General features: G+C 35.1%; 1 protein-coding gene across 1 annotated transcript in view; it reads left to right on the top strand.

Moving 5' to 3' along the window:
- Window positions 1-24,241, top strand: part of LOC140146067 (neuronal acetylcholine receptor subunit alpha-10-like) — a 245,440-nt gene that overhangs the window by 107,361 nt on the left and 113,838 nt on the right. The gene's annotated exons all lie outside the window — the stretch shown is intronic.

Below are 24,241 nucleotides of genomic sequence, written 5' to 3'. Positions count from 1 at the left end.
TACTTCAAAAACACTACAAATATAATTTGTAAAGAAATATTACAATGTTTGCATCATGTTTTCTAAAATGTTTTTGAATTTTATTAAAACGTTCTGTACCCTTTATAATATAACCTAACATGTAAATGTTTTCTGTAAAACTTGCGTTTGCTGAGTATAGGCCTATACGAACGAATCAGAAAGATTATGATGTAATAATTTGAAACAACTCATTTCTTAATATTATTTATAATAAAATACGCTTTTGCGGTGAGAAATAAAAAGAAAACAACAATTAAATACACTTAAAGAAAAAATCGACCACCACGGGGACTCGAACCATTCACATCAATCAATAGTCAAAAGATTATGAGTCGAAGGTCTAAACCGTTGCGCCATGCTGTCATTTCGCAATCGAAGTAACCAGTTTTGGTCTTTTATATGAGTCAAGTATCGGGGAAAGTGTAAACCTGTATAGTGGAAATGGCAAAGTGCATCAGTTTACCATAATGACAAAATGGTCCAAAATCGACATTTTATGGTTTTTAGGCCGCATCTCATGAAGCGTGACGTTCGTTTACCTTGGCTATACCAATTGAGAATGTTTGAATACAAAAGGAATGACAAATTGATCGCATTTATGACATTTGTTAACAGTTTGCCATTTTGAATTGAAATAAATATCTATACGTATATATTAATATCAATGCAGGGCAAACTGCTCAGTATGCACGTTATTCAATGTAGCAGTTTACCATTACAGATTACCATTATGGGTTTACACTTTACACCCTTTGACTATTCGTGTTTAAATTGCGTGAATCATTGCTAAATTATGCATTCATTATTTTCTATGCTTTTTTTTCTTTCTTTGTATTAAAAATAACGAAAGAAACAAAGAAAAAGAGAAAGAAAGAAAGAAAGAAAGAAAGAAAGAAAGAAAGAAAGAACGAAAAAAAAAAAAAAAAAAAAAAAGAAAGAAAGAAGGAAAGAAAATGAATGAATGAATGAATGAATGAATGAATGAATGAATGAATGAATGAACGAAAGACATTTGAAATAAATAAAACATGAACGTGGAAAAGGGTTGAAGTGACCGCTTATAGGTTCAAATTTCAAGCAGCTTAATCACGAAGCTCACGTGGCCAAGTGGTTAAGGCATAGGTCTTGTAAACATGAGGTCCTGGGTTCGATTCCCAGGCGGTATTACTTTTTCTGTTTCATTTATTATTTGCGACGGTGAACCCGGTGAAAATATTTGTTTATCATAAATACATGAAGTATACATTTTGATTAATTTTTTCTGTCTTTCTTTCTTCCTTTCTTTCTCTATGTTTGATTAATCAATTTAATTATTTCTTTCTTTCTTTCCCAAAAGCCCCCAAATGAAATACTTTCCGATTTAAATGTGATTTTATAATAGTCCTACAACCCTCCTCCACCCTACCCCACATATATTCCACGCCCAACACCTCGCACGCACACACCCCCACATTATACACACCCCATACACAAAAATGTGCAGCACAAATCTGCTGAAGATAGTTGTTACATCATGTCAAAAACAAGTTAATGCTATCTACTGAAGATAGTCGTAGTTTATTATTTACTTCCTTACAATCTTAACGTACATGCGGTTTTAGTAGTTAATTAAAACTCATTTTTCTGTTTTCTAACGCTCGTTCACCTATCTGACAAGTGCTATGAAGGTGAACTTTAAATATTAATTTTAAAATAAATTAAACAACTCGGAATCATGCAGCTTAGAGCCGTGATACGATTTCTCGGTTTTGAGATATAGCATAAACATTTCATTAAATGCGTGTATGTTAGGGTATGGGGTGTTTCAGTGTCCACTCCCTGAACCAACCAATTTCTTTATCAACATTTGTATTATGATTCCTAAGTACATGGTCTGCTTCCAAATCTTGTGCAATATGAAGCTCATACAACATTCTGTTTTTGAGTTATGGGACAAAGACGAAATTTTAGAGCATTTTAGAGCTATAATTGCGAAATGTGTATTTTAGCATAGGGGTGATTAAAGTGACCACTTCCTAAATAAACCAACTTTTTTATCAACAATTTTGGTATGATTCCAAAGCATATAATCCACTCTCAAATCGTGTGTAATGTGAAGCTCATACGACATTCCGTTTTTGAGTTATGAGAAAAAAAACGAAATTTAGATGATATATTTTGCATTCGGCAGAGACAACCTACGAAAAAAGTCCTTGGAACGCTTGGTACACTCTGTCGAAATCCCGTGCAGAATTTTATATGATCATGGAAATGACGTATATTTTGCCAGGAAACAAGCATGACATCTACAACAATGATTTATTCTTCCCTCTCCCCATCAATCAATGTTGGAACACATTGGGAAACCGCTGAAGACATTGGCATTTCTCAACATTGAACGGGGAGAGGGGTGAGAGTTTTCCGTTATTTACACGCAAGCGTTCCAAGACATATTTCGTTGATTGTCTCTACCGAATGCAAAATATTTCATATAAATTTCGTTTTTTGTGTCATAACTCAAAAACGAAATGTCGTATGAGCTTCATATTGCACACGATTTGAGAGTGGATATTGGGCTTTGGAATCATAACAAAATTGTTGAATAAGAAATTGGTTTATTTAGGGAGTGGTCACTGAAACCACCCCCTATGCTAAACTACACACGTTTCGTAATTATGGCTCTAAACTGCTCTAAAATGTCATTTTTGTCCCATAACTTAAAAACAAAATGTTGTATGAGCTTCATATTGCACACGATTTGGAAGTATATAATATTCCTTTGAATCATAATAAAATTGTTGATAAAGAAGTTGGAATATTTAGGAATGGTCACTGAAAGCACCTCCTTTGCTAAATTACACACATTTCGTAATTATGACTCTCTACTGTATGATACTGAGTCAAATCTCGTTTTTGTCTCCTACTTCAAAAAACACTACAAATATAATTTGTAAAGAAATATTACAATGTTTGCATCATGTTTTCTAAAATGTTTTTGAATTTTATTAAAACGTTCTGTACCCTTTATAATATAACCTAACATGTAAATGTTTTCTGTAAAACTTGCGTTTGCTGAGTATAGGCCTATACGAACGAATCAGAAAGATTATGATGTAATAATTTGAAACAACTCATTTCTTAATATTATTTATAATAAAATACGCTTTTGCGGTTGAGAAATAAAAAGAAAATAACAAATTAAATACACTTAAAGAAAAAAATCGACCACCACGGGGACTCGAACCATTCACATCAATCAATAGTCAAAAGATTATGAGTCGAAGGTCTAAACCGTTGCGCCATGCTGTCATTTCGCAATCGAAGTAACCAGTTTTGGTCTTTTATATGAGTCAAGTATCGGGGAAAGTGTAAACCTGTATAGTGGAAATGGCAAAGTGCATCAGTTTACCATAATGACAAAATGGTACAAAATCGACATTTTATGGTTTTTAGGCCGCATCTCATGAAGCGTGACGTTCGTTTACCTTGGCTATACCAATTGAGAATGTTTGAATACAAAAGGAATGACAAATTGATCGCATTTATGACATTTGTTAACAGTTTGCCATTTTGAATTGAAATAAATATCTATACGTATATATTAATATCAATGCAGGGCAAACTGCTCAGTATGCACGTTATTCAATGTAGCAGTTTACCATTACAGATTACCATTATGGGTTTACACTTTACACCCTTTGACTATTCGTGTTTAAATTGCGTGAATCATTGCTAAATTATGCATTCATTATTTTCTATGCTTCTTTTTTTCTTTCTTTGTATTAAAAATAACGAAAGAAACAAAGAAAAAAAGAAAGAAAGAAAGAAAGAAAGAAAGAAAGAAAGAAAGAAAGAACGAAAAAAAAAAGAAAGAAAGAAGGAAAGAAAAATGAATGAATGAATGAATGAATGAATGAATGAATGAATGAATGAATGAACGAAAGACATTTGAAATAAATAAAAACATGAACGTGGAAAAGGGTTGAAGTGACCGCTTATAGGTTCAAATTTCAAGCAGCTTAATCACGAAGCTCACGTGGCCAAGTGGTTAAGGCATAGGTCTTGTAAACATGAGGTCCTGGGTTCGATTCCCAGGCGGTATTACTTTTTCTGTTTCATTTATTATTTGCGACGGTGAACCCGGTGAAAATATTTGTTTATCATAAATACATGAAGTATACATTTTTGATTTATTTTTTCTGTCTTTCTTTCTTCCTTTCTTTCTCTATGTTTGATTAATCAATTTAATTATTTCTTTTCTTTCTTTCCCAAAAGCCCCCAAATGAAATACTTTCCGATTTAAATGTTATCTTATAATAGTCCTACAACCCTCCTCCACCCTACCCCACATATATTCCACGCCCAACACCTCGCACGCACACACCCCCACATTATACACACACCCATACACAAAAATGTGCAGCACAAATCTGCTGAAGATAGTTGTTACATCATGTCAAAAACAAGTTAATGCTATCTACTGAAGATAGTCGTAGTTTATTATTTACTTCCTTACAATCTTAACGTACATGCGGTTTTAGTAGTTAATTAAAACTCATTTTTTTTTTTTTTTTCTCTCGTTCACCTATCTGACAAGTGCTATGAAGGTGAACTTTAAATATTAATTTTAAAAATAAATTAAACAACTCGGAATCATGCAGCTTAGAGCCGTGATACGATTTCTCGGTTTTGAGATATAGCATAAACATTTCATTAAATGCGTGTATGTTAGGGTATGGGGTGTTTCAGTGTCCACTCCCTGAACCAACCAATTTCTTTATCAACATTTGTATTATGATTCCTAAGTACATGGTCTGCTTCCAAATCTTGTGCAATATGAAGCTCATACAACATTCTGTTTTTGAGTTATGGGACAAAGACGAAATTTTAGAGCATTTTAGAGCTATAATTGCGAAATGTGTGTATTTTAGCATAGGGGGTGATTAAAGTGACCACTTCCTAAATAAACCAACTTTTTTATCAACAATTTTGGTATGATTCCAAAGCATATAATCCACTCTCAAATCGTGTGTAATGTGAAGCTCATACGACATTCCGTTTTTGAGTTATGAGAAAAAACGAAATTTAGATGATATATTTTGCATTCGGCAGAGACAACCTACGAAAAAAGTCCTTGGAACGCTTGGTACACTCTGTCGAAATCCCGTGCAGAATTTTATATGATCATGGAAATGACGTATATTTTGCCAGGAAACAAGCATGACATCTACAACAATGATTTACCCTTCCCCTCTCCCCATCAATCAATGTTGGAACACATTGGGAAACCGCTGAAGACATTGGCATTTCTCAACATTGAGAGGGGGTGAGAGTTTTCCGTTATTTACACGCAAGCGTTCCAAGACATATTTCGTTGATTGTCTCTACCGAATGCAAAATATTTCATATAAATTTCGTTTTTGTGTCATAACTCAAAAACGGAATGTCGTATGAGCTTCATATTGCACACGATTTGAGAGTGGATATTGGGCTTTGGAATCATAACAAAATTGTTGAATAAGAAATTGGTTTATTTAGGAGTGGTCACTGAAACCATCCCTATGCTAAACTACACACGTTTCGTAATTATGGCTCTAAACTGCTCTAAAATGTCATTTTTGTCCCATAACTTAAAAACAAAATGTTGTATGAGCTTCATATTGCACACGATTTGGAAGTATATAATATTCCTTTGAATCATAATAAAATTGTTGATAAAGAAGTTGGAATATTTAGGAATGGTCACTGAAAGCACCTCCTTTGCTAAATTACACACATTTCGTAATTATGACTCTCTACTGTATGATACTGAGTCAAATCTCGTTTTTGTCTCCTACTTCAAAAACACTACAAATATAATTTGTAAAGAAATATTACAATGTTTGCATCATGTTTTCTAAAATGTTTTTGAATTTTATTAAAACGTTCTGTACCCTTTATAATATAACCTAACATGTAAATGTTTTCTGTAAAACTTGCGTTTGCTGAGTATAGGCCTATACGAACGAATCAGAAAGATTATGATGTAATAATTTGAAACAACTCATTTCTTAATATTATTTATAATAAAATACGCTTTTGCGGTGAGAAATAAAAAGAAAACAACAATTAAATACACTTAAAGAAAAAATCGACCACCACGGGGACTCGAACCATTCACATCAATCAATAGTCAAAAGATTATGAGTCGAAGGTCTAAACCGTTGCGCCATGCTGTCATTTCGCAATCGAAGTAACCAGTTTTGGTCTTTTATATGAGTCAAGTATCGGGGAAAGTGTAAACCTGTATAGTGGAAATGGCAAAGTGCATCAGTTTACCATAATGACAAAATGGTACAAAATCGACATTTTATGGTTTTTAGGCCGCATCTCATGAAGCGTGACGTTCGTTTACCTTGGCTATACCAATTGAGAATGTTTGAATACAAAAGGAATGACAAATTGATCGCATTTATGACATTTGTTAACAGTTTGCCATTTTGAATTGAAATAAATATCTATACGTATATATTAATATCAATGCAGGGCAAACTGCTCAGTATGCACGTTATTCAATGTAGCAGTTTACCATTACAGATTACCATTATGGGTTTACACTTTACACCCTTTGACTATTCGTGTTTAAATTGCGTGAATCATTGCTAAATTATGCATTCATTATTTTCTATGCTTCTTTTTTTCTTTCTTTGTATTAAAAATAACGAAAGAAACAAAGAAAAAGAGAAAGAAAGAAAGAAAGAAAGAAAGAAAGAAAGAAAGAAAGAACGAAAAAGGAAAAAAAAGAAAAAAGAAAGAAAGAAGGAAAGAAAAATGAATGAATGAATGAATGAATGAATGAATGAATGAATGAATGAATGAACGAAAGACATTTGAAATAAATAAAAACATGAACGTGGAAAAGGGTTGAAGTGACCGCTTATAGGTTCAAATTTCAAGCAGCTTAATCACGAAGCTCACGTGGCCAAGTGGTTAAGGCATAGGTCTTGTAAACATGAGGTCCTGGGTTCGATTCCCAGGCGGTATTACTTTTTCTGTTTCATTTATTATTTGCGACGGTGAACCCGGTGAAAATATTTGTTTATCATAAATACATGAAGTATACATTTTGATTTATTTTTTCTGTCTTTCTTTCTTCCTTTCTTTCTCTATGTTTGATTAATCAATTTAATTATTTCTTTCTTTCTTTCCCAAAAGCCCCCAAATGAAATACTTTCCGATTTAAATGTGATTTTATAATAGTCCTACAACCCTCCTCCACCCTACCCCACATATATTCCACGCCCAACACCTCGCACGCACACACCCCCACATTATACACACACCCCATACACAAAAATGTGCAGCACAAATCTGCTGAAGATAGTTGTTACATCATGTCAAAAACAAGTTAATGCTATCTACTGAAGATAGTCGTAGTTTATTATTTACTTCCTTACAATCTTAACGTACATGCGGTTTTAGTAGTTAATTAAAACTCATTTTTCTGTTTTCTAACGCTCGTTCACCTATCTGACAAGTGCTATGAAGGTGAACTTTAAATATTAATTTTAAAAATAAATTAAACAACTCGGAATCATGCAGCTTAGAGCCGTGATACGATTTCTCGGTTTTGAGATATAGCATAAACATTTCATTAAATGCGTGTATGTTAGGGTATGGGGTGTTTCAGTGTCCACTCCTGAACCAACCAATTTCTTTATCAACATTTGTATTATGATTCCTAAGTACATGGTCTGCTTCCAAATCTTGTGCAATATGAAGCTCATACAACATTCTGTTTTTGAGTTATGGGACAAAGACGAAATTTTAGAGCATTTTAGAGCTATAATTGCGAAATGTGTGTATTTTAGCATAGGGGTGATTAAAGTGACCACTTCCTAAATAAACCAACTTTTTTATCAACAATTTTGGTATGATTCCAAAGCATATAATCCACTCTCAAATCGTGTGTAATGTGAAGCTCATACGACATTCCGTTTTTGAGTTATGAGACAAAAACGAAATTTAGATGATATATTTTGCATTCGGCAGAGACAACCTACGAAAAAAGTCTTTGGAACGCTTGGTACACTCTGTCGAAATCCCGTGCAGAATTTTATATGATCATGGAAATGACGTATATTTTGCCAGGAAACAAGCATGACATCTACAACAATGATTTACCTTCCCTCTCCCCATCAATCAATGTTGGAACACATTGGGAAACCGCTGAAGACATTGGCATTTCTCAACATTGAACGGGGGAGAGGGGGTGAGAGTTTTCCGTTATTTACACGCAAGCGTTCCAAGACATATTTCGTTGATTGTCTCTACCGAATGCAAAATATTTCATATAAATTTCGTTTTTGTGTCATAACTCAAAAACGAAATGTCGTATGAGCTTCATATTGCACACGATTTGAGAGTGGATATTGGGCTTTGGAATCATAACAAAATTGTTGAATAAGAAATTGGTTTATTTAGGGAGTGGTCACTGAAACCATCCCCTATGCTAAACTACACACGTTTCGTAATTATGGCTCTAAACTGCTCTAAAATGTCATTTTGTCCCATAACTTAAAAAACAAAATGTTGTATGAGCTTCATATTGCACACGATTTGGAAGTATATAATATTCCTTTGAATCATAATAAAATTGTTGATAAAGAAGTTGGAATAATTAGGGAATGGTCACTGAAAGCACCTCCTTTGCTAAATTACACACATTTCGTAATTATGACTCTCTACTGTATGATACTGAGTCAAATCTCGTTTTTGTCTCCTACTTCAAAAACACTACAAATATAATTTGTAAAGAAATATTACAATGTTTGCATCATGTTTTCTAAAATGTTTTTGAATTTTATTAAAACGTTCTGTACCCTTTATAATATAACCTAACATGTAAATGTTTTCTGTAAAACTTGCGTTTGCTGAGTATAGGCCTATACGAACGAATCAGAAAGATTATGATGTAATAATTTGAAACAACTCATTTCTTAATATTATTTATAATAAAAATACGCTTTTGCGGTGAGAAATAAAAAGAAAACAACAATTAAATACACTTAAAGAAAAAAATCGACCACCACGGGGACTCGAACCATTCACATCAATCAATAGTCAAAAGATTATGAGTCGAAGGTCTAAACCGTTGCGCCATGCTGTCATTTCGCAATCGAAGTAACCAGTTTTGGTCTTTTATATGAGTCAAGTATCGGGGAAAGTGTAAACCTGTATAGTGGAAATGGCAAAGTGCATCAGTTTACCATAATGACAAAATGGTACAAAATCGACATTTTATGGTTTTTAGGCCGCATCTCATGAAGCGTGACGTTCGTTTACCTTGGCTATACCAATTGAGAATGTTTGAATACAAAAGGAATGACAAATTGATCGCATTTATGACATTTGTTAACAGTTTGCCATTTTGAATTGAAATAAATATCTATACGTATATATTAATATCAATGCAGGGCAAACTGCTCAGTATGCACGTTATTCAATGTAGCAGTTTACCATTACAGATTACCATTATGGGTTTACACTTTACACCCTTTGACTATTCGTGTTTAAATTGCGTGAATCATTGCTAAATTATGCATTCATTATTTTCTATGCTTTTTTTTCTTTCTTTGTATTAAAAATAACGAAAGAAACAAAGAAAAGAGAAAGAAAGAAAGAAAGAAAGAAAGAAAGAAAGAAAGAAAGAACGAAAAAGGAAAAAAAAGAAAAAGAAAGAAAGAAGGAAAGAAAAATGAATGAATGAATGAATGAATGAATGAATGAATGAATGAACGAAAGACATTTGAAATAAATAAAAACATGAACGTGGAAAAGGGTTGAAGTGACCGCTTATAGGTTCAAATTTCAAGCAGCTTAATCACGAAGCTCACGTGGCCAAGTGGTTAAGGCATAGGTCTTGTAAACATGAGGTCCTGGGTTCGATTCCCAGGCGGTATTACTTTTTCTGTTTCATTTATTATTTGCGACGGTGAACCCGGTGAAAATATTTGTTTATCATAAATACATGAAGTATACATTTTTGATTTATTTTTTCTGTCTTTCTTTCTTCCTTTCTTTCTCTATGTTTGATTAATCAATTTAATTATTTCTTTCTTTCTTTCCCAAAAGCCCCCAAATGAAATACTTTCCGATTTAAATGTGATTTTATAATAGTCCTACAACCCTCCTCCACCCTACCCCACATATATTCCACGCCCAACACCTCGCACGCACACACCCCCACATTATACACACACCCCATACACAAAAATGTGCAGCACAAATCTGCTGAAGATAGTTGTTACATCATGTCAAAAACAAGTTAATGCTATCTACTGAAGATAGTCGTAGTTTATTATTTACTTCCTTACAATCTTAACGTACATGCGGTTTTAGTAGTTAATTAAAACTCATTTTTCTGTTGTCTAACGCTCGTTCACCTATCTGACAAGTGCTATGAAGGTGAACTTTAAATATTAATTTTAAAAATAAATTAAACAACTCGGAATCATGCAGCTTAGAGCCGTGATACGATTTCTCGGTTTTGAGATATAGCATAAACATTTCATTAAATGCGTGTATGTTAGGGTATGGGGTGTTTCAGTGTCCACTCCCTGAACCAACCAATTTCTTTATCAACATTTGTATTATGATTCCTAAGTACATGGTCTGCTTCCAAATCTTGTGCAATATGAAGCTCATACAACATTCTGTTTTTGAGTTATGGGACAAAGACGAAATTTTAGAGCATTTTAGAGCTATAATTGCGAAATGTGTGTATTTTAGCATAGGGGGTGATTAAAGTGACCACTTCCTAAATAAACCAACTTTTTTATCAACAATTTTGGTATGATTCCAAAGCATATAATCCACTCTCAAATCGTGTGTAATGTGAAGCTCATACGACATTCCGTTTTTGAGTTATGAGAAAAAAACGAAATTTAGATGATATATTTTGCATTCGGCAGAGACAACCTACGAAAAAAGTCCTTGGAACGCTTGGTACACTCTGTCGAAATCCCGTGCAGAATTTTATATGATCATGGAAATGACGTATATTTTGCCAGGAAACAAGCATGACATCTACAACAATGATTTACCCTTCCCTCTCCCCATCAATCAATGTTGGAACACATTGGGAAACCGCTGAAGACATTGGCATTTCTCAACATTGAACGGGGGAGAGGGGGTGAGAGTTTTCCGTTATTTACACGCAAGCGTTCCAAGACATATTTCGTTGATTGCAGGTACCATTTAATGAAAGAAACGCTCTGACACAATGCCTTTTTATCCGAATTTAGAATGAACAGACATTGAATGCTTGGATAAAAATAGAATTTAAGTAAATAGCAAAAAAAAAATCGAGGTGAATAAATGGGGGAGTATAGTAGAAACCATAGAAACCAAACTCGACAAGATCTGGAGGGTAGCATAGATTGATCCAAAAGCATCTTTCATCTGCATGCATCAACTATAATTTTTTACATGCGTCCTTGGGTGTCTTGATATAAAGCTAAAAATCCTTTTATTTTTATTTTTTAGTACAAGACCTATTTGATAATACACACTAGGTAAAGCCTGATTATGTTTTTGGTCGATTAAATAACATCTGAATATCAAAATAATACTAACAAAAAGTGAGATCATTTCATGTTTTGGTCTTGGAATTTCATGATTTTCTAGATACGTTTCGTTTTCCCGCCATAAATGGTAATAGATTTATGTAGACTAAAACTTCCTATCTTACAATAATCCTTCAATGATATAGACAGTGTGGTTTATGTATAACTGTAGGCTAAACTTCTATTTCAATAGTATGACAATTTGACCTAGATTTTAAGATTGATTCTTGTATACCTTTATTATGATCATTTTCGGGTGTCTCCATAAAATCGGTGGCACGTGAACAAGTGAATACAAGACTCTTGATAAGCACGGGGTCAACCAGTGCCAGACATGATGCTAGAAAATGTAAAATTGTATGATAACGCGCGTAATATTGTAAGATATGTATTCCTATTTTACATTCAAATTTTGTGGAGCTGATAAGTCGAATGAAACCCGTATCATCTTCGATGCTGCGTGTATATGTGGTAAATCAGCAGACGAATCAGCATTTTGGTAAACAAATATGGAACGCTGGTGAATATCTCGACTGTCTATACTACTACTACTACTACTACTACTACTACTGCTGCTGCTGCTGAAAAAGAATCGTTATAAAATAATAATCAGAATAGGAAGAAGAAGAAGAATATTAATGATAATTGAACATAATAACAATTTATCATAACAACATAAGCAACAAAAAATAAAAACTAGCAACAACTGTAATGATGCAGAAGGAGAAGATTATGATGATGATAATGACGTTGATAAAGATACCGATGGTGATGAGGGTGATAATGATAAACCCAAACATAAAGTTATATATTTTTACCGCGGGGATACCTCAATAACTTTGTGAGACGACTGTTTGTACGATACATGAATAACCCATACACCTTTATTGCCTCATGGGTTAGTCCATGGATCCCGTCCATGTGTTGTACCAATATTTCTTCTGCAAACAGTACAAGAGATGTCAAAATAGGCTGTTACCATGTTAATCAACCGACTGTTGTTCCAGCTAATAGAACAATACCGGCTTAAAGCAGATTTTCAAGAATAAATAGGTTGTTTTACAAAACTTAAAGACCCATTCAGTGCGTTGGTCATCCGGGCGATCGTAAAAATCATCCAAATTTTGGTACCTTTGTCATTGTCATAGATGTGCTAACATAGCCTGCTAGTCGTCCAGCCGAAATCCGTGTATTTTTAGACAAAATAAGGCATTTACATGAATTTGTAATGTATATACTGAAAAATTCACTTACATGTATTTGAATGGGGCTTCAACTTCGTCAATACTGTTGTTTTCTTCGTTTTTTGCAAAATTGTTCATTTCAAAAACAACCAAATGACAATTTGAATGACTTATCCTTCACTTTTAAGCAATTTATAAACACTTTTAATTCTTTTACACTTTAGCTGGAATCACTGAATGGGACTTTAATGTATCTAATAAAATAGAAACCAGTGTTTCGATATTATTATTACTATACAAACACTAATATTTCATTGCGGATCAATTTCCTCCTAATTTTTACACCCATGCATGTATTTGATCTTTGTGCAAACGCATTTCAATACCTTCAATTCAAACACACATATTATTTATCTTGAAAGCATATTGTAAAGTCTAAAAAATGGGTCAGACTCATTGATTCCCGTACATTGATTATATAGCCACATTCAAAGTATTAAATTAGCTCAGTAATATCATAGCCACTATTCCTGGGCACGTAATAACATTGTCGTATTTGCTAAGCGTCTTTTGTGCCAGCCGATTTATACACTTTTATTGCAAGCGATGCGCGATTGTTTTTAGACCAATAGTATCTGTCCTATTTTTGCCAAAGAAGTAACAGTGGATACAATTTGACTGGGTAATGATCAACATTACTAGTCGCTATTATTTATAACTCCCGTGTTCATGGTGTTAATCACGAGGCTACGGTTGTTGTTATCGTATCGCTATTTCCGGTTTATCTCCGGAATTAGTCACAATTAAATCATTTATTACTAAATCGAAGTCATGTGTATGCAAAGCTTGTCTTACACGTTTCTCTTGAGTACTCATGCTGACGTTGACATCCCGCATTACGGACGTAGCAATTTTTCGGCATTCCAGAAAAATAAACGAAGACGTTTGTTATTCATCTACGAGGGTTGGTCAATAATATCCCGCAACCATTATTTAGCTCCGCTCATGCATGACTTACATCAATTAAGTTTATACCTTTGTCTTTAAAAACACACAACAATTGGTATCAGAGTACCTTTAATTACGTAATCTCATTTGCATAAAGTCATTGCCATATGTCCACTGACAATTGTCAAGATTGGTGGGAAATTTGAATTGTAGTTGAGGAACGTGTAATAAAAAGAAGCAGAAGTAAGAACCAAAGCAATTTACAAGCCTTAGTTTTGGTATGAGGTAATCTGAGTATATTCTATTGATAATTGTGAAAGAAGAAACGTATCCGTCATAAGATCAGGAAAGTGACTGTCTTTGAACTTCACCAAAAAAAGGCCTTAACGATAAACAAAAATGGTGTGAAAGTTGGGAGAAAAGAGCCCACACGGTAGAAGAAAGAATCCAAATTATCTCCAAAATAAAACAAACACAAATATGATTATTGGTATGGTATGAGAGATCATAGTCAGGAAATAGAAATATGCGCATGCGTTGATGGTACGCATGATTGAAAGTACAAAAATGTATGAAAAAAGTAAAATTTCATCAAAAAAGCGCTAAAAATATGACTAATACAAGGTTTGCGGAACAGTAGCTGCGTGAGTGAAGTGATATACCAAGTATTATGCTAGAATTAGACATGCCTTTCGAAATTCAAATTTCTTATTCAATCCAGAGCCTCTCTACGGTGTGCTACTTTGATTACAAAAATAAGACCTTTTGAAAACAGGGGTTCATTAAGAAAGAAATGTTTGTGATTTCACCACTGTGATCTCCCTTTTTAATAATCAGTAGATACCCAATCAAACCAGGTACCATTTGTTAAATTTTTCTATCTCTTATTATATAAAGAACAATGGCTGATAAAGCCTACTCAAAATTGGAGATATTCAACACGATCCCTTTTCTTTAATAAAAATGGTATAGATCTAAAAAGAGTACAGCGTCATTTCTATGTTATCGGTCTACAAAGTTGCAAAAACCGCGCCAGATTCCATACTTTTATTCTCGAGATATTTTGAATTATGTAACAATACCTCAATTTGGCGCGAGATTTTCATGACTATTTTTCACCATAAATCAGGCAGTGTCAATACACTATTGTGTTTATGCTAATGTCATTATGTAATCAAGTATTCAGCGTCGCTAATACATATTTGCTTTGAAAGACAAAAGTAAAAACTTGTATTTACCGTCGTTTTATCTTTTCAGTTTCTGTTTCCGTATCCGTATCCGTTTTTGTAAGTCATTGTTATTCTGAAGTGGTTGTCTCCCAGGTGTGACCAATCTTTTATTCTAGCCTTTTGTTAGTTACTGAAAATTTGAAGCTCGTGAATTTCAGTTTTCGTTTTGGTAAGTTATATTGATTTTTAACACAAAACCTTGAGATGTGCGGTTGGGTGCTAGTCTAGACAAAAGAAGAGTGTAAATTTTACGGTCCTAAATTCGCGGTAAGTTGTACGGCTTCAATTGACTTGTGTTTGGTGTATATGCACTTACGCCTAGACGTAAGTGGCTCTTAAAAATAGTCTTGCATTGAAATATACACTAACCATGTTGCCAAGTTATAAGCAAAAGTTTTTCATATTGGCGATGAAACGAGCGTCTAAAATATCTCCCAATGAGGCGCGTACAAGTGGTGATGTGGTAATCATGTTTTCTATAAAAAATGCAATACAAAAGAATTGCAGTGGAGCAAAGATAATGTATTCTATTCATTCGTACCAACAGCAAGCTAATCTGATAATTGGTTGGGCCTATATGCAAGACTCGGGTTTATTTTAAATGTATATTTTCGCAGAGCTTATTTTCTGTCATGGATCATACTGATAAATTTCGCAAAAGAGGGGGAGGGAGGGAGGGAGGGGATACTTGAGACTGAACAAGTGAGAGTAGGATGGGGTGTCTGAGAAAGAGAGGAGAGGGAGAGACGGAAAGACTAGAAAGAGAAGAACTTGAGAGGAGAGAGAAGGGACCGGGGAGAGAGTGGGGAGACTGATCATTCGGAGGGGGGATGAAGCAAAATAGGGAGATAGACATTGATACGAGGGAAGGGCGATACTTTGGCCCTGCACATGTGCATTGGGGCGCGACATGCTTATAAACGGACCCTTTGTGATTTTCATTCGGATTGGCATTTTGTCATAATCATGATAATAATGTGAATCAATTTATCAATGTCAAACACGAGAGGGCGCTAGACCATTAAAACACCGGTCAGGCATCTGTGATCTCCGGCCTTTTAATATTGACACAGGCAATCACCTCTTTTGAAATAAGCTGATTGGTACTTCAGAGTTAACAATGCCTCATTTCAAATATATAGTTTTAGTTTTGGTTTTGGTTTTGGTCACGAGGTTTCCTATTGTCCTGCCTAACCACTTGAGTCACAAGATATCGAACTCTTTGTTTCTACCTTTTGTTTAAAACTAAACATTTGTGACAGGTAGTTTCGGTTTTGGTTTCAGTTTCTTATAAGTGGTATGACGAATAAAATTACAGGATTTTCGAGTTACCTGATCTAAGTATACAAAAGAAATGTTTAAATTTCGCAGTGCAATATTCACGAGCAGAGAAGTCGAACAAAACAGTCTACATTTGAAAGCATTGATTTAGTTTGAAAGCATTGGCTTGAGACTACGAAATAGCCTAAGCTGATTTCACTGTGAAAATATATAGACCATCGAAATATTTGCATTCGAAATTACAAAAGGGGCCACTACTGTAATTGTATAGGTGCTATAAACAAAATCGATTCATGTCCTTAATCCCATGTACCAGAATCGATGGAAGGCCATTATATGACCTCTAATACCCTAATAACTTTTACTGAAGCAATTTTTATTGCAAAAAGTAGAAGATAGAGGGGAGAAGATTGGGGTGTGTGTGTGGGGGGGCTGGAGGGCAAGGGGATATGGGCCGGAAGAGAGAGAAACATATGAGAGAGAGCATTGGAAGTGAAAGAGAAGGGGAGGAGAGCTCGAGATGAAGATATCGAATGTAGGGGAGGAGGAGGGGAAAGGAGTAATTTAGGAAAGAGGTTGTTATATAGGGAGGGGAGCCCCTCTTAAAGAGGTATGGGTTGTGCTTCCCGGGGATAATAAACTAATTCATAATCAAATCATCTCCATGCATCGTTTATGTTTCATACAAACAAACAAATTCCCCCACCCCACCCCATCCTTCAGTATACGCGCATGTATATGATTTCTAGGCCTAGAACTCGTGAGTGTAATATGCCACCTATACCTTCGACAGAGAGCATCAACTGTCGTCCGCGGGATAGATTTCCGATATCAATCATGATAATAATTATGTTAGCACAATAGGCTATTGTATACTTCTGGTTATATACCCTATACTGTGTCCTCCCAGCATAATAGTGTTATGATTGCAGATCAGATCAGCTCTACTTTTTAATCCCTTGATTTTTGGTTTCTGAACAAAAGAGAAACCAAAACTATATATTTGAAATGAGGGAGTGAAGTAACATTACAGTAACTTACTGAATCACTTGCGTTTTCGTATCTGAACAAAAGACTTACGGAAACTGAAAAGATAAAAAGACCCTTAGCGTAAGTAACAGTCATCCAAGTCATGCATGAGCGGAGATACACCATAGTTACGGGAACTTATTGACCTCGTATCTAAGTACAAACGATAAGTCTTTTTTATTGATGCTGGAAACAAAACTATTAACTCATACACTCCTAGAGAGTAAGAACCAATCAGAGCAAACGTTGGTAAATTACTAGCCATGCATAAATATCGTATAATTGCACGGTCCACCTTGGTCTAGGGCGCATATTTTATAAATGAATTTAGAAGAGTAGCAACGACACCGCCCTATGGAGAGAGTGCTCGTTGAGGGCTCTATAATCCCCATTTAGTAACAAATATGTTATTAAGAATGACCCGTGATAAATTTCTAAATGCAGTATGACATGTAGAAATATAATCAAGTAGTTGACCTACCTGGTATTCTCCGAAAAAATAAAAAAGTCCTATATACCTCAATGATAATGAAAACTACGAGTAGGTAGGGCTGGCGCGAACTCCGCGTAGTATGTTGCTTTCAGAAATTGTGCAAAATATGCATGGATCACAAAATGCCCCTTTAAGTGCAAACGAGAACATTTTCATTTTTTTTAGTTTTTATTTTTAGTTGGAATTTACAAAGAAAATACGAATATGTATCCTATAATGTTGACAAAAGACGGTGTCTAAGCGAGACACTTAAGAACAATTTGAAGGCAGTATCTATTCTATATAATGCTAGCAGATGCGAAAAAAACTATAAATTCTAACAAACGTACATGCAGTATTAAACGTCATAATAAGGGGCATAGCCAATTGTAGAGTTTTTATAGGCAGAGAGACAGTCTTTCCGGACAACTCACGCTTTCGGTTTAAATCCGAACCGGCATAATGCCGTTTCAAAGTGTTTTTAATGCAAGTAATGGCCTTATAATGCCGTGAATATAAAAGACGTACTAACTTTAATGTCGTGAATTCCACCTAAAGAAACCCCCTCCGTTACCCCGACCTATTTTCCATTGGATGATGTGATAACATCTACCTCAGACCGGTAAACGATAGTATCTCATTGTTTATTGTCATTAAATACCAGCCAAATCCATATTCATGAATTGGTTCGATGCGTACTCGTCAAATTAAAGAATACACGACATAGATGATTAAATTTCACTGACTTACTATTCTATTTTACGATACGAATGCCCTTTTTCATTTTGGACTATTCAATGATGTCTCCCTGATTCCCCACCGAGATAAGAATTAAATCAGAGAAGAAAAAAAGTTTATAAAAAACGCCTTGTCCCAGTTCTTGCTTATATACTTGTGACTTGAACTGTGCTTTTAACAATTACCAGTGTTCAATTACGGAAGTTAATTGATGTTGATTTCAATAAGTTTACAAACCACATGAGGAATGCTATAAACACGCTCATTATTTCCCAACCAAAGGAGATGAAAAATCCAACAGTTATAAGGACAGGACCCTTTCACTAATATTTTGTAATATGCTAAAATACGAAAAAAGGATAAATTAATTTGAGTGTATCACACATTTTTAGTTTTAGGACATTAGGGTACTAATTATAAGGCAAGTTGAAAACAAAAAGCATGATTCAATATGTTTGATCAGTATTAAAAAACAATATCCCAATCCAAATACAATATTTAAATTATGTATCTTTCAATTATATTATCATGTGCTTGTGCAGGAAACATGGTCAAAATAATTGATAGTTTTTCCAGTTTTTCACATTTTCAGATAAAAAAGAACAATTATGAAAATATGAATTCAAACAAGCATTTAATATGTTTGATAAGACGAAACTTAAGTTTACTAATTTCTAGTAAAAATGTTGACCCCTTTTCCAAGGGTCCTAGATATAATGACACATTCAATATTCCATAATGGAGAAGCACAGTCCACTAGTTCATGAGGAAATTGCAGGTGCCTCATTTTATAATGTACCTGTGATGTGAAAATGGTTAATGGGCACACATTCCAGTGTGTCATAAATACATGAAAAGTGTGTAGCAAGCTAAACAAGCATTTTTTAATTAGAGGTTTGATCAGTCGATAAAGTTTGCTAATTAATTAAACTTGCCTGTGGTACACATTCATTCAAGTTTGTATATAAATAAAAATAAATTAATGATCTAAATTTATTTCATAGACGTCTTTAATTGATGTCAACCAGTCAGCAGGTGGTCGTCAAGACCAGCGCAATTGTACACTTATATTGCCCTATTAACGTTGGCATGTGTTTTGCCATGAACTGTATCATTTGACATGATGGCCTAAAGCTCCGATGCCAGTTGTCTCATGACAATTTGTTTCATGTTCAACGCGTGTCAGAAGGGCTTATATGTCTTTGTTGCCAAAAAGAAAACAACTGATCAAGGCAGAGCACTGCTATTCTGTTACAACTTATCCATAAGATTGACAAGGTTATTGGTGAATGAAATGGTGATGACATTTTAAAACTTCATTCTTGTGTCTTTATCTTTATAGGTAACGAGAAAAACGTTAATTACAATAATATGATTCCAAATTGAGGAAAACCTGATAATTGTACTTAATTAACGTCAACCTTTATGTATGCATGTGTGATCAAGACCAGTCTAATTATACATGAACCATCTTTATTGATCTATTTAAGTTGGTATGTGTTATAACGAACCTTCTTTCAGGGACATGGCGGCTTAACCTTAAAGGTTCGATGCAAGGTTTGTCATGACAAATTTGTATGACTTTTTTTTTCAACACGTGTCAGAAGAGCTTTTTTCTTCTTCTGCCAAACAGGAAAAAACTGACTTAGGTATATTTAAATTACCAACATATCAATATGGTTATTGGAGGACGAAGTGGCGATGTTTTAAAAGTATTTCGCTCCCGTCTTTAATATATTACATCTTCTCATCATCAGTCGTCCGTGGAGGGAACATCAGAAGTATGCCTGCCCCAAACTCTTCTGTCTTTCGTCAGTTCAGTTCAGAATCTCTGGTGGTTGTAGGCCAATATCACTCTTGAAGGTGTTACAGTATGAAGTGGCCTTCTGCCACTGAAGTGGCCTTCTATGCGACGTTGTCTGAATCGGGTGGATCTCGCCATACAATGCAGGGTTTGGAATTTAGTCTCGCCAGCTTACACGACGCAACTGTTGTGTGTAGCATCCATTGAGTCTGTCCTCCATTTTCAGCAATGGCCAAAGTTTCTGACCCATATAACAGAATGCTTTCAACACAGACCTTGAAGAGTCTGATTTTCATTGATCTTTCGAGGTCGGTCTTCCCGATCTTATAGCATTCCATGTCTGGGTTTTCCTACATCTAAAGTCATGAAAAGAATAGGGATCTGGAATATAACAGGTATTTGATTTTCCAGTGCGACCCTATTGATGGTCTTTACATTTGAGGTGTAAGTTGTTATGGCAAACCATATTATAACGACAATACCTGACCAGATGTACTTAATTGATATCACCTAATGAACAGGTGGTCCACAAGCCCAGCGCAATTACACACCCTATTAAAAATAACATGTGTTATGCCATGAACTGTATCACTTGACATGATCCAGGTGTGTCATGATAAGTTGTTTCATGCTCAACGCGTGTGAGAAATGGTTTTATATTGCTCTCTTGTAACAAAACAAAAGCAACTGATCAAGACACATAATTTCTGTACCTTATCGGCAAGGTTATTGGTGTTGCGAAGCGGTGACATTTTAAAACCTGCTGGTTCTTTATCATAGGTTTGATTTGATTTGTTCGGTTTTTGATAACCCTGGATAACCCAAGAAAGCCTCTATTAAAGCTTATTTCCATTGGAGTCCATTTGAACACCAAGACAGGCTTTGAACAGTCAGATGTTATCACCCTACTCTTTTCGAAACTGGCTGCGAGATACATGTACACTGCATCATAGGTCATACCTGTACATTGTACAGGTATGACCTATGGAACAGACGGCTCAACGTCCTCTCCGAAGGACGGAGTACTTTTATGATTTATTTACCCAATTTTAAATGAACCATGGGGAGAGTGGAGGTTACGGCAAAATCGTACTTATACATGTTATGATATGAAATTGATGAAGTCTGATTAGATATACTTATCTTAATTAATAGCAATATCGTTACAGGTGGTCGTCAAGACCAGCATAATTGTACCGCTTTACTGTCCCATTAAAGCAGGCATGTGTTATGTCATGAACTTTATCACATGGACATAATGGCCCAAAGGCTCGATCCAAGACTTGTCATGACAAATCGTTTCATGCTTTAAATGTGTCAGTAGGGTTTTATTTTTCTTCCTTGTGAGTATAAGACCAGGCAACGACACTGCTGCAACTTTCGACAGGGTTATTGCTTTTACGAGTTGGTCTTATAGAAACAGCGCCTCGTACGTTTTATGTATAATGTTTTTATAAAGACGAACCAAAACCTCATCCATTTTCTTTTCTTTGATGTCTGCGTATCCGATTCCAAAACTAGTATAGAGGCACAGTCATGCTGTGTGACAAAGATGGCCCCTGTTATGTTTATTTCATTGTACTTATGCAAAGCGGTCTACCTGTGTAAATTTAATGGGAAAATGGAAAATGGGAGAATGGGTAATTTTAAGCACGATTTTCTCATACAAGGAACTCTCACAGTATAAATGCATTATTATTAATTAAGAGTAGAAGTATGAATCCCGAAATGACCAAAATGTCAACACAAGTATGATGACGTGAAACTTCTTTTGATTTAAAGCACGGAAGTGTAAAGACCATAATTTTACAGTGCGCCATCCTTTTTTTGAACAGATTGGAAACCATTGGTTGGGTGACAAAATTGATGTACAACGGATGAATTTTGAGGATTTTTGCATCAAAACTGTAAAATAATATTAGTAGAAATAATGCATTTCTGCATGTTACTTTGAAATTTACACATTTTTGACTCTACAGCTTGGTATTATTCAGTGATATTTAAACAGCTTTTTCAGATGCTGTGCAAAAACACAGTCCCCTCTTTTTTCACTGTAGTAACCCAGCTCTAATTTAACCTCAATAGATGAATCGTGGTCCACACTGCACAAATCCCCAAGCTTTACTTAATTGAGCTTGGAGTGTCAACCCTAGTATTTTTTATTGTTGGACACACGGTAATAATCCGTCCGAACCCCCGAATATTTTACCCTTGGATTTTCCGACAAGGCAAGTATTCTCAAGACGTTATCGGTATCCTTGTCTTCAATTTAAAAAGGTTGACTATCCTTCATTGATTTTTTTCAATGACTCCTCTGAAATAAATCCACTTTGTGACGTCATACTGACCGAAACGCCCTCAGGATACCTGTAGTAATTAATTTTGTAACGGTTACATGAACTTACCGAATGTAACATGACGATGACACGTATTGATTATCAATAGGTGTCAAGACAAGCTGATAATTGACCACATCAAATGCGCAAGTAAGTCATGTCGTGTTAGGAGTAATAAATTTACGTACGTAATAAGTAGCTACGAAATATATGATAAGGGTTTCAGGCGCTAGCGCCCTAAAAGGAGCACATTTTGATGTATAGTACCATTTTTTCAAAACATTTTATGCTTTATCAAATTTTTTCCGCCCTTTTTTATTTACTAATTCATTTTGCCGCCCCTTCGTTTTGGCCGCCCCTGTTTTTGCCGACCATTCTTCTTCCACCGCCACTTCATTTTGGCCGGCCCCTGCTTTTACCCCGGGGCTGGCGCCCCAAAGCCCCCCCCCCCCCCCATATACGCGCATGCACCTTTATCCACTCTTTGATAGCGAGAACCAATTAGAGCAAGCATTAGAAAAGTCCAAAACATAAATTGATTGTGTCTAATGCACGCGCTCGCGCACTTCGCGTAAAACGCGCAGTGCTTTTGGACGCTTTCATTTTTCTTCCGGGTTGATGCATTTATATTTGCTTGTATTTTCCAACACTTTTTTAAAAAAAAAAAAAAAATCGTGGAATTTGTTCTCGTGTATGAAATAGGTTAATAAATATGTATCACTTTGATGCGTCTAATGCACTCCCCCTTCGAGGCTCGTGCATTAGACGCATCAAAATATCAGTACGCGTGTACTATTTTGTACAATTTCCCAGCAAGTGATACGCATTTATTAACCTATAATCTTTACGAGACAATAACTCAAAATCTATTCATCCAATAATTTTAAAACTGATATTACAAAAAGAAACATATTTTTGTTATGCAAATTTTGATATCTCATTTGTCTGAATAGTTCAAAATTTGAAGCCATCTTGAATAAAGATGCATAATTAAACTTTGCACTAAAAAGATACTCAGGTCAGTGTACCATTACATTCTCTCCTTGACTGGTCAAGGATGACCCATGGTGACCAGTGACGAAAACGCACTCAAGAAAAAACCCAGCATTTTCAACGAGTTTAGGTACAACTTTTAATTCTGCATCCGTCTTTTTCATTCAAATGGTTACCGTTGCAACACATTTTCGATTATTAAGACACACAAGGCATCAAAATTTGCGCAACAAAACTGGTTTTCTTTTCAGTATTTCAGTTTCTAAAAAAAGAAATAAAATAGGGTAATTACATTTTGGGAAGTGTTTATATTTGTTTCACGTTATATACCACATAACACGATTATGTTTTCATTGACGTGCCTAAAAGTAGCGTAACGTCATGACCTGTTGGTTTAATATATATATCTCTAAAAAACAACCCCTTACATAATTATACAGCGACATAGCCAAGATAATTTTAAGCGAGTGCAAGGGTAGGGGATGGGGAAGATGGCGGTGACTTTCATAAAGAGAAGGTTGACGAAAAGTTCCTACCCACTGCACTGAGGAGAGAGTTTGTACAACGTCTCACAAGAAGTTGAGTAAACCTTCCACCTTTGCCACTGACTACGCACCTGTA

Source organism: Amphiura filiformis, chromosome 2 (assembly GCF_039555335.1).
Source record: "Amphiura filiformis chromosome 2, Afil_fr2py, whole genome shotgun sequence".
Lineage (NCBI taxonomy): Eukaryota > Metazoa > Echinodermata > Ophiuroidea > Amphilepidida > Amphiuridae > Amphiura > Amphiura filiformis.
Note: the sequence above shows the minus strand (reverse complement) of the source record. Positions and strands in the feature narration are given on the sequence as shown.